Source organism: Mizuhopecten yessoensis, unplaced genomic scaffold (assembly GCF_002113885.1).
Source record: "Mizuhopecten yessoensis strain PY_sf001 unplaced genomic scaffold, ASM211388v2 scaffold9639, whole genome shotgun sequence".
NCBI classification, from domain to species: domain Eukaryota; kingdom Metazoa; phylum Mollusca; class Bivalvia; order Pectinida; family Pectinidae; genus Mizuhopecten; species Mizuhopecten yessoensis.
Window position 1 is genome coordinate 43,722 of NW_018408148.1, and position 12,697 is coordinate 56,418.

The following is a 12,697-nucleotide window of genomic DNA, read 5'->3' on the forward strand; positions in this document are numbered from 1 at the left end:
CCTGTTGTTTTCATTTACTTACATAGTTGTTTAACCAGACAAGTAGTTTCCCACGTATACCATGGTTTGCTAATTTTACATTCAGTCCCTTGTGCCACACACGATCGAACGCTTTAGAAATATCACAAAAAAGATAAAAAGGATGATTGCATTTTTTCAATATTTTCACATAATGTATGATATATTTCAATATTTAGAAGGTATGCAAATATCTACGGCATGAAGTATAGTNTAGAAAGGATGATTGCATTTTTTCAATATTTTCACATAATGTATGATATATTTCAATATTTAGAAGGTATGCAAATATCTACGGCATGAAGTATAGTGGTTATCAGAAAATCACACATGTCATTTACGTCATTCAACGTATTAAATTGGTTTTCCCATGATATATTTGTGATAAAACCTAATACATTTTAAATAATTTTAATAAGATTTCTTGTAAAGGATATTAGTGGACGCAAGAATTGCTGCCTCAATATCTACATCAGTGTTGAATTAGAAACACAATGTGGTAAAAATAAAAAATGTGCCGTTAAAAGTTCCACTCGCTTTGCCATTGAGGGATTCCTATAATGCTATACTTTATCAATAAATAGAAGAAGTGATTTAATAAAACAAAAATATATATATATATGTGATTACAACTATAAAACCAGCGTTAAACGAAGTGAGTCCTCGTAGAAGACTCGAGAGGTCATAATTAATTATTTGATAAGTATCTTCAACCACATATATCATTTGATATAATATTCAAAGAGGGACAATAATTGACACAGATAAGATAAGATGAGATAAATTTTATATAGGGTCGGTGGGTATAGAACAAAATAACATAAGCTCCGAAGAGCTTTTGACCGACATATACATATACACATACAGATACATGGTACATAAAATACAATACATTAACACATCAATTACTTATATCACACAGATATTGTTCATATATTACTTTGATAATAGGTTAAGTGTTTCACAACACTCAAAGTCCATATACCATATATCAAATTAATTGAATTAAAATAAATTAAGTTAAAACAAGGCTTTGAAGTTAAAAGTTTTCAATGGAGACACTGTAGGCTGGATAAAGAGCAGATGAGGTTAGAGTAAGGTGAGATATTTATTATTTGCAGGCTGCACATTTACATTTGGTTCCATTCCAGGAGGATATAAGAGATTTAAAATGGCCGTAATTTGTTGTGGTCCTAAAGTTTTCAGGAAGATTATTCCAAAGACTGGCTGCTGCATATTTGAAGGATTTTATACAGTTGGCATTTTATTCAAAAGTGCATTATAAAGTGAAATATTTATAAAACAAAAATGCGGGAGGTATATATAAGTTATATTCTACGTAAATCGTGTACTGGATCTTCTCTCTCAGAAGATGACGTTTTCACCAAATTGTGTCCAGCAGCTTTTGATGCATTTCCTTGCTTTACTAGTGTTTCATGTTAAATGTCACACTAGATGCACTCAGAGACGTATAAAGTAGTATATATACGGCTCTGATGCACTATTCAAATAAATTAATGTAATAATAAATTATTCCAGAATTTTATGTCGGAAGTAAAAAAAAACCCACTCTTATCGTTTCAGATGTTATCTTAATTCAGTGACAAAACTCCAAAATGCAGTATCAGCATGATCAAAGGGCGGCTACCTGTACGGAAGTTTACCTGGCTGTTCCGTTTAGTCTACATACCCAAACTAAACAGCAAATGCTAACCAAATTTCACCGTGTATTGATTGTCAACGATATATTTAACATTCAATGATCATATACAATTAAAAGGAAACGTTAAATCAATTTGATGACGTGAAAAAAATAAACAAAAACATCATGGTTTATTTATTGAAATAACTTGGATTAGAGACGCCGTTACGGAGTGTGGGTTTGGCTCTACCTGATCAGTGTCGCCGGAGTGGTTGTAACGAACAGGACACAACTGACAGTAAAACTTTTTGCATTAGTTCGGAAGTGTTACCGAGGACAATTTCCCAAAACTTCACACCTGTCGATAGTGCATATGGATTAAAAACTCGGCGGATAATATGCTTTTAAATCGGTAAGTGATGCACGGCTGTGTATGTCCACACACCTGTGTGTATTCCGCGGGCCGGGTAGGAACCATACCTAGAGGCCTATACCGACTAAGTAGGCCACATTTTCGTCAATGAACCCGACATTGGCTTATTGGGAGGTTTTATAAAATCTACCAGCAGACAAAACAGCAATTACACGACTATGCCTCACATACAGTATGCTTCAGGCACCAAATACCTTATTTATTTCAATTTAAATTGATATCTGCATGATGGAATTCGTGAGATATTTTAAAGGACACTCATACCTGTGGGATTATTGTAGTATAGTCCGTTTTAGAAAAGTCGATGTTTTCTGTGTACGGTATGAAAACATACCAACATTTAGGAGTAGTGCTAATGGATTATCTTAGTGAAACTGGTTATTGATTCCTTGGGCACGTGTTAATCATTTACTATAATAATCTCATTATACACATATGAGTTGATCAAAATAGATATATACATTTACATTATAGATATCTTAATTAGTGAAAATTTAACTCATAAATAAATATATACATTTACATTATAAATATCTTAATTAGTGAAAATATTGAAATGTCTCTGTGAAATGTGTGCTAGCTACATCAGAAACATATTACCATGGTATTAGTCTGTGATATTACAAAATGGTTAACAAAAGAATGTCATGAAAAAAGTTATTGTAATCACGGAATTAGATTAAAGATCTAAGTCTGTGTTGTGATTGAAATGTTCCGAAATATTTTCCATGGACATAAATATATTCTTAAATACATGTTTATAAATATAGTCAATGTCTTTTACCCCATTAATCCATGGAGAAAAAATACACCATATTTCGATATGATGATAATTTGACCCATTTCTTTATGTAAATCCCTTGTCAACCAGTTCCTATAAAATTAGAAAAAGAGCATTTTTGTTTTGACCTTAACAGGTCCAGTACACTCTACCGATTTAGCTGTATAAAGACCTATAATAGCTCTATTGACCTATCTGAAATAGGTCTTTTGAGCTATTTTCATGTGCTTTTCTTTTTTAAGGGAAACGAAACAATTCGCTTTTAAAAGATTTTATCATAAGGTTGATAACAAAAGACTTTAAATATAAGTATTCTTTTTAAAAAATAATGATGTAAAACAATCGAAAATTTACCATTTATGAAAAATGAAAATAAACATCTAAATGTATGTTATTTTTAGTCAACATTACCATAAACCTTATTGTTTTTATGCAACTTTGCTTTAATTCAATGAAAATTGAAATCTGAGAAAATATAGCTCAATATAGCCATAATTAATAGGTGAATATAGCTATATACATGTAGGTCTTTACAGCTATATAGCTCAATAGGCAGAGTGTACTGGACCTGCTTAAATTGTACAAAAGCATCAATATATATACATTCTGTATTCATAAACAGAACATGTATATTTATAATAAATCAGTATTTTCCCCTAGATTTTTACAGCCAAGTATAGCAGTAATACGACTGAATGGTTGGAGCAGTACGTGATACATAGTTGGAATATTCTTTTAAAGTAATTAAATAATGGTTGAGAAAAAAACCGGTTACATACCTGTTATGTGTTATGATGTAAAAGTTTGCATCATAAATTATTTAAATAATGTAAAGATCTGTATGTATGTTAAAATACACAACTGTAGAAAGAAAACACATTTCATCTTAATATGAATCTCATTACATAATTAAACGATAAAAAAATATTAAACCATTGAATTTTTTGAGCGGAAACATTATTTTTTTTATGATCCAAGAATGGAATTAGCAAAATCAGCATATTTAAGCTATAGGTCAGTGCTAATATTATTTTAATGGACTTGGGTGTAAGACGTTTTACTGTCCATGTATATATACATACACACACGGAGGCATGGACATTCCGGAGTAATTACCACTGACAATTATCATGTATAGAGGTTGTCGCCCACAGCCCTCCCATAATAACGATTGCCTGACCGTGAAGCTGTAAAGCCAACATGTGATCCCCGCCAGACAATAACGAGGAATTCCATTGATTGGTACAAGAGAGCTGAGCCTCACTCTGGTGTTGAAAAATGTGTCTCGGTGGGAGTGACATAGGGCTGTAATGTTATCCCTAAGGGCCATTTAGTCTGTTTATAAGTGATTTGTGTCTATATGGTACATGTATATATATACACATCGTATATATGTTTTAAAGTGCATACAAAGATATATACATTTACATTTTAATAGGTTACTAATAAGAAGTGCTTTTAAAGTTTTACTATAATTACTGCCATAATTATCTACAAATCATGATACATCATTGATGAAACAGATATACAAACATATGTATATCATGTCAAAGAAATATCTGTCAAGAAATTTACCGATACAATTATTTTGAATTTTGACCATTTTTGGAAATTATTCCTCACTTTATCAAATTGGGGCCTAGCTGCTCTGTAATGAAGTATTATCATCATGTAGACATTATACCATTTATACCCCTTATAAGTACGGCAAAGATGTATATATATCCTCATCAATTTGACATGGTAGAAAAGAATAAGATTTTTTCAATTTTTATATAACTGGGGATAAACCTGGATGGCCGCCATTGACCCTCAAAACTGGAATTGACTCCTCCATGTTTCAATTTAATTTTCTATTAATTTTACATAGAATGGCCCCTCTTAATTTTGATATTGACTAAAAATTGCTGAAATGTATCCACTGCTCTCAAACTCCAGGATTCTCCCTGAGTTATAATATAGTCAATCAAAAAATGTTAAAATAACATAGGGTAATAAACTTTGGCCTTTCAGCTAGCTGTGTTAATTATCAAATTATGATTTTTCAACATTTAACTGTAAAGTACAACTGTATACTTTTGCGATATAACATCCCTTTATTCAATGAATTATAACATGAATTAGTTTTTAAGATGTCATACAATGTAAACTACAGTACATGTTTTTATTTACCCCGACAAGAAAAGTGAATTTGAACCATTCAGCGTATTAACGTAGGTTCATCTACATATATATACAAATTGAAGGTGACTTTGGACAAGGTCATTGAATTTATAGAAGGCATCTCTATGTAGTTAAAAGGGTAGGAAAAATATATCTTTAAAACATAAGGTTTATACAAACGTATTAAATTTCATTTTAAGTACAATTTCCCATGTCTTAACTTCATTTACTAGAGGTCATTGGTGATGGAAAACATTTCTAACAGTTTGTTTTTATCAGAAAACCTTTTATAAAAGATGAATTGACACTGCAGACAATATCAAATAACACACTTCAATTCTGATAAACCTTTGTTGAGAAGAGGCACAGATATAGGTGGATAGGGTGGGGTGGGGTGGGGGTCCAGGGTGGTAGAGAAGGGGGGCAAATATTATTTATATATTAGTTTAAGTACTTTTTATTTCATAACACATTTATAATGATTAATAAATGAGAATTAACATCTTCCTACACTGCTAAAAACATGTTGTAAAGCTCGGCATTTAGTTAAAAAGTTTCACCTTCAGGGGAGCTTTGTTTTCCACCCATCCTCCTCACCCCAACCTCTAACCAGGGTTTCTCTCAGAACCTCCTTTACAGTAAAAAACAAACAAAAAAAGTTTAAGGAAGGCATTGTCTATAAAAAAAAACCCACCAGAACATACTTGGTTTTCCTGAATAATTTAAGTTATCTTTCATCGAGTTACATAAATTGAAGGTTAATATTTTGATATTCATCGAGTGTGACATCCTCTATTTAATTTTGATTGCATCAAATTTGTGTTTTCTTCCAATCAACGTTGCAGCAATGTTTCCATATTTTGGTCCTTTCTTTGAGAACTTTTTTTCCAATTTTTACAAAATGAAAGTAAAGTAACTTCACCAGAAGCTGAATAAATCCCTATACACTGTAGTTCAATACTATACAACTACAAGACAGTATATATCTGCAGGCATGTAACAAATCAGACGGTGGTCATGAATATTTTATTATCTTAATGAACATGCTCAGCGTTCACTCCATCAGAGGTATAATAACATTTTCTTCTCATAAAAGATGTAAACCTGTGGGCCATTATTGAGATTTACAATTTGTATAAAAGGATGATTAAAAATGTATAGGCCCTAGTGGAGAACCCTGGCGTACAGAAGTACTTGCTTGTAAATTTAAACGATCGCAGCATTAGGATTTCTTTTGTTTTATGACATAAACAGAGATGTTGTATTTCATATGATTATCATGAGTGTGCGATGGATTAAATTAACTTTTATGAAATTATCAAAATAAATAAGAAATTGATACAGTTTTACTGTAAATGAATTCAAAAGCACCCTTTTTAGTTAGAATACGGTAGTGAAGCTTGCACAGGTGGGGTAAAATGAGGGATAAATATATACATAACTATTGTTAAAATAATTAGGTCTCTTTTAGCTTTTCATTTACCTGACAGATTTACAATAGTAACTTAACTCATCTATAGCTATTTATATTACTTATTGATTATTAGACCAACCATGGCCATGAAACCATATTCTCTCTTACACACTATTTACTATATATATATATATATATATATATATATAGGACCCTCATACTTAGTCTAACACTAGTACTATCCAGTTACATGTATAACGGTAGACACAATGTACTTTTTAGTCTGTTGTCATGTTATTATGCATATATATATATAGTACAAATGTATATGATACCACCCATCAACACAATAACATCATGCAGGGCTACACATGTACAAAGAGGACCAACAAATGTAGCTAGATGAACCAAGAGAATCCAGGAAGTATATACAGTACGAAAAGAAAATGACAAATATATATCTCGACTGTTACAATTGCTTGAATTTTTTTTTTTTCTTTTCAATGTCCTGAAGTAAATTCCTGATATCTGTTGGGCCCCAAAATTACGGATAGTTGTGTCTTACGATCACGCAGTGGGAGGTACAGCAGGTCAAAGGTGTTTGATATTTTGCCACAAAAGTTTCATCAAATACTGTGATTACATTTTCATTTTCTGTTAAAACAAATTTAAAAAATTAAAAAAAAAAACTCTATTGAAACACAGTTTTGCAAAAAGAAATTATAATATTGAAGTGAGCTTTTTAGTATCTGAACCCAGGTACCCACATGTCCAGTTAATGTATACAAACTACATGTAGCAGCTCATATGCAGTATACAAAAATGTAAGACAAGGCCACTTGTTATCAATTGGGGAGAAAATTGTTTGGTTAAAGTTGAGCCATATGGTGTTTGTATGAGACATAAGATGCTGGGGAGTGGGGGGNGACACAGTCACTTGTAACTAGAACACAAGTGTAGTAGTAATGTCATGGGCTGGTACATGTGTGTAGACATGTAATTTAATTTCATGTGGTGTCAATTTCGGAGAAGACCACTTTTCATAAAAAAAAGGTAGGTTTATTTTTCTTTCATCATCCTGAAAGTCAAATTTTCTGCCTTTTCTTTAGGAAAGTATTACATGTATTTCTTTAGAAAGGTCCTTAATATGCATTGTACAGACATTGTACAGACATTATACAGACATTGTACAGACATAGTACAGACATAGTACAGACATTGTACAGACATAGTACACAGACATAGTACACAGACATAGTACAGACATTGTACAGACATTGTACAGACATAGTACAGACATTGTACAGACATTGTACAGACATTGTACAGACATAGTACAGACATTGTACAGACATTGTACAGACATAGTACAGACATTGTACAGACATTGTACAGACATTGTACAGACATAGTACAGACATTGTACAGACATTGTACAGACATAGTATAGACATAGTACAGACATTGTACAGACATTGTACAGACATAGTATAGACATTGTACAGACATTATACAGACATTGTACAGACATAGTATAGACATTGTACAGACATTGTACACATACATAGTACAGGCATTGTACAGACATTGTACAGACTTAGTACACAGACATTGCACAGACCTAGTACAGACATAGTACACAGACATAGTACAGACATTGTACAGACATAGTACAGACATTATACAGACATAGTACAGACATAGTACAGACATTGTACAGACATGTACATAGTACAGACATGTACATAGTACAGACATTGTACAGACATTGTACAGCCATTACACAGACATTGAACAGACATAGTACAGACATAGTACAGACATTGTACAGACATAGTACAGACATTATACAGACATAGTACAGACATAGTACAGACATTGTAGACATAGTACAGACATTACACAGACATAGTACAAACATTGTACAGACATAGTACAGACATTGTACAAACATTGTACAGACATTGTACAGACTTAGTACACATACATTGTACAGACATAGTACAGACATAGTAAAGACATTGTACAGACATTGTACAGACATAGTTCAGACATTGTACAGACATAGTACAGACATAGTACAGACATTGAACAGACATAGTACAGACATTGTACAGACATTGTGCAGACATGTACATAGTACAGACATTGTACAGACATTGTACAGCCATTACACAGACATTGAACAGACATAGTACAGACATAGTACAGACATTGTACAGACATAGTATAGACATTGTACAGACATTGTACAGACATAGTACAGACATTGAACAGACATAGTACAGACATTGTACAGACATTGTACAGACATTACACAGACATTGAACAGACATAGTACAGACATAGTACAGACATTGTACAGTCATAGTAAAGACATTGTACAGACATTGTACAGACATAGTAAAGACATTGTACAGACATAGTTAAGACATTGTACAGACATAGTTAAGACATTGTACAGACATAGTACAGACATTGTACAGACATTGTACAGACATTGTTTTGAAAATTTATTCCTACACACGTTTGTTATTTTTATCCATGTAATACAAAATTGAAAAAGGTATTAACTTAAGTGAAGGTATAAATGTATGTACAGTATAGATGCATGATTTACCCCTGAGGACACATTTAGACTCTTCCAATTCCAAGGTTGGAATAGTTCATTATTAAAAAATGTTTGGGGGGTTGGGGGGAATGAGTTAACAGCTAATTTAACAATTTACAACATCATCTAATAACATCTGAATATTTATGACTTAATGTATTTATTTACAAACAATGTAGGCCCATGCTTTTGAGGCTTAAATGGTTCTTTAATATGCAACATTTTTTAAAAAATGGTTCAGAAACAAAGTTCATTTGAAATAAAATTAGTAATGCAAAAGATATGAAGGCCCTTTGTGTGCATGGCATAACATTTTGTGGCCTTAAAAATATTTTTCATATTATATTATTTTATCCATTATGAATGTGTTCATAACAAAACAAATCAATTTTAAGATATATATTTAGATTTTTTTTTGCATTAAAACCTTTACGAAATTAATTATGACCTGGCCCAGAAGTTAATAACTTTGAGATCAAAACCGTACAAATATTCCTGATTACATGTAAGTCATCGTTGTATTGATATACATATCCGAGATTCAGTTTATTAAGCTACGAATAGCTTTAGTCTGTACTCTGTAGACAGATGATTATACCGACATCAATACTCTTCAGGAAAAACACCGCTAAATGAATCGGATATTGATTAGATTCATGAGCCACGAATCGTATCACCTCTAATGGAGGTATACCCACGTTCAATGCAAATATGTAAATACCTGCGCTGTTGTCTTTACGACGGGTCGACGTTGTAAAGTATGTAGTGTTTGTGGATAATTGAGATGATCTTGACATTATACCATGCATAAATAATTGACTTGCTTTAATAATGTTTTATGGTGTAGTTCATATTGAAATGAATGCACATTGAATTGTGTCTGACTTGAAATATATATATATGGGATGAGTCTGGTATATTTAGATATGTATATTCATTATGATATCAATATGTCTAACTTTGTACAGATGTGAAAGAATTGTAAGCTTAAAAATGAAAAAATACCACAATTTATTTTATTGATTTAAAAAAATAGATTGCAAATTATTTGAAATTTAACAATATTTTTGTGTTTTCATGTTATAATTGACTTTATATTCAAGATAAAATTTAATTTGAATTTCAATATTTTTGAAAATATTACCAGATGAAATATTTGCATCATTTAGATGGTTAAGTTGACAAAACTTGTAAGAACCGAAACCTGTCTATCAATATCTGAAAGGTACAAAATACACTTCTGTGTTGACGGCCTGTTTATATTAACAAGCTTAAATGTTTTATGTGTCCTACCCAAGTGTATATAATTATACACGTCAACAAAGGAGACGAGCTGTAAGATTCTCTTTTACTTGATATTACAGGTAACAACAGGTAAAAATCAATCTAAGGTATTGATTAGAGACAGGGACCTAGATGGAGTGATCTACTAAGAATCCAGGTAAGTACACTTTGCTTTTAAAAACCTTTTGTTTTGAGGTACAAACATGCATCTACACCACTGAAGGATTGAAATCCATATTCGTACATTGTACAAAATCACTGCATACAATAACATTATTGACGTTCAAAGCCACGAAAAAAAATTCTGTTTTATCTTTCCGGGTGATTTATTTCACATCCTGATCAGCTGAGATCTCACCAATTGGTGCACGGGAAGTCAGAAATGAATTTTGCATTTTCAATGGTTTCAATTCCGTCAGACGTAAAATATCAATCGGAAATCCATTCATTACTCTAGTGCATGGTCCTTTTTTAGCAGAATTAGCCAATCAATCGACCAATCACATCACCTCAGCTGCATGTACGGAATGTAACACATTTTTAAAGTTGGTGATATGAGTTTTATTCAATATTGGGGAAAAAATTGGCGTGAGGTAAATTTTAATAGATTCGCTCATGTACCCCTGAAAACACTTTTGAACTCTTCCAATTCAAAGGTTGGAATAGTTCATTATAAAGTTTCAAGGGTGAATGAGGTGAGGTGTTTGTCACTGTCGACCATGAAAGTGCATGTATCTCGTATACACTTCGTATAAAGTTTACCAGTGTGTCTGCACAATGCGCACATCACAGTGGTGGTAAAATGTTACCTTTTTATACAACTATCTGTTACAATGCATGTATATAATATGTATACAATGTATGTAAAATTATCTTAAGAGTTTTACCTTTGTGTACAGATCTGAATTCACTGAAAATGTTACAAATCAAAAGTGTCCACATTTTACCTGTACTGTATACATGTTGGCCGGGGAGCTAGGATAGAGTATAGGGTGACTGTACATGTGTGTATAGCTCTTAAATCTTGGTCCAGTCAGTACCATTGATGACCAGAAATAGTGCAGGTCAGCTAGGGTCCAGTTTCAGATGTAGTAGTCATCTGTGTAATAAATTGTCCTCATTAGGTCATTTTGAATTGGCCATTACCTGAGCTAACCAGGACAATCTATTGTGATCGATGTAGCCCCAGTTTCCTCTGTCCCTAGCTGACTCCAGACATAGACAAATCTGTGTACTGTATATATGTATATGGGCCCCACAACACCAGACATCTGGAAAGTATTTATCAAAAGATCTGGTGTTAGGACCAGTTGCAACTTGGGATAATTGTTATGCTGAAGGAGGGGTGAATTAAAGGTATTGGCAGTAATTACATGCATATTTGCCATCTCTCCCTATTTAGCAGGGGACACCCTTACCGGTAATTTTAGCATTTGCAACCAGTGAATTTACTAAACTCTTCCTTTATTCTAATAAGGTCTAATGAAAAGCTCAAAATATGTCATTTAAAGGGGTTATTGTATCTCTAGGGGGTATATACACACATTTTTCTCGGGTTTTAATTTTGAGCATGCAGAATCTTTCCATGAAAATAAAATAAAAATTGGCAAGTATGTATATTGTACGTACGTAATGGCCTGCATAACATATAACCTCGCAATTTAATGGACCCTTTCCCTTTCATTATCATCTGCTGGCTATTATAACACCAAAGTGCAACTAATGAACTGCTGGATAACAAAATTACACCTGATACTTGACAGTGAACCATTCTAACAAACAAAATGCAATCAACTAGTTTTCTAAATAGAGGGGATCCAGGGGTTGTGGATGGGGCATTTTGGGGGTGATTATAAGGGATCTATCTATAGGAGCCTCCAGGGTTATAGAGGGTCTCATATGTTCTTTGGCCATAAATGATGGCCATGGGATCTCCAATACACTGGACAGTATATAAAACAGGGGCATGAAGTTTTAACTTTTGAGTATTAGTTATATAAATAATTGGCAGACTTTGAAAAAAAATCTTTAGCCTCACATTATATTTTTATAGCACAGTATTGAACATTTCGACCACCTCTCTTGTAGATATAGTAGCCTTTGGCTGGTAACTTTTGGAATTCACAGTGCTGTACCAGCTAGATCTGTTGATCTTCCAGTGAAGAATTGAGCATTATCAGTTCCATATTGTTGCTTTTGAAACAAATCTGTATTGGTCTGTAATTTGCAACATGCTGTATACACCTCCCCCTGTATAGCTGTATACACCTCCCCCTGTATAGCTGTATACACCTCCCCCTGTATAGCTGTATACACCTCCCCCTGTATAGCTGTATACACCTCCCCCTGTA

The 12,697-nt window shown here is 32.8% G+C and overlaps 1 protein-coding gene across 1 annotated transcript in view; it reads left to right on the forward strand.

Moving 5' to 3' along the window:
* The first annotated feature begins 1,942 nt into the window (after positions 1 to 1,942).
* LOC110458512 (titin-like) overlaps positions 1,943 to 12,697 on the forward strand; it is a 483,136-nt gene continuing 472,381 nt past the window's right edge. Inside the window, exons 1-2 of the mRNA XM_021510245.1 lie at positions 1,943 to 2,072; positions 10,427 to 10,503. The gene's annotated coding sequence lies outside the window, so the exon portion shown is untranslated. The remainder of the gene's footprint in view (positions 2,073 to 10,426; positions 10,504 to 12,697) is intronic.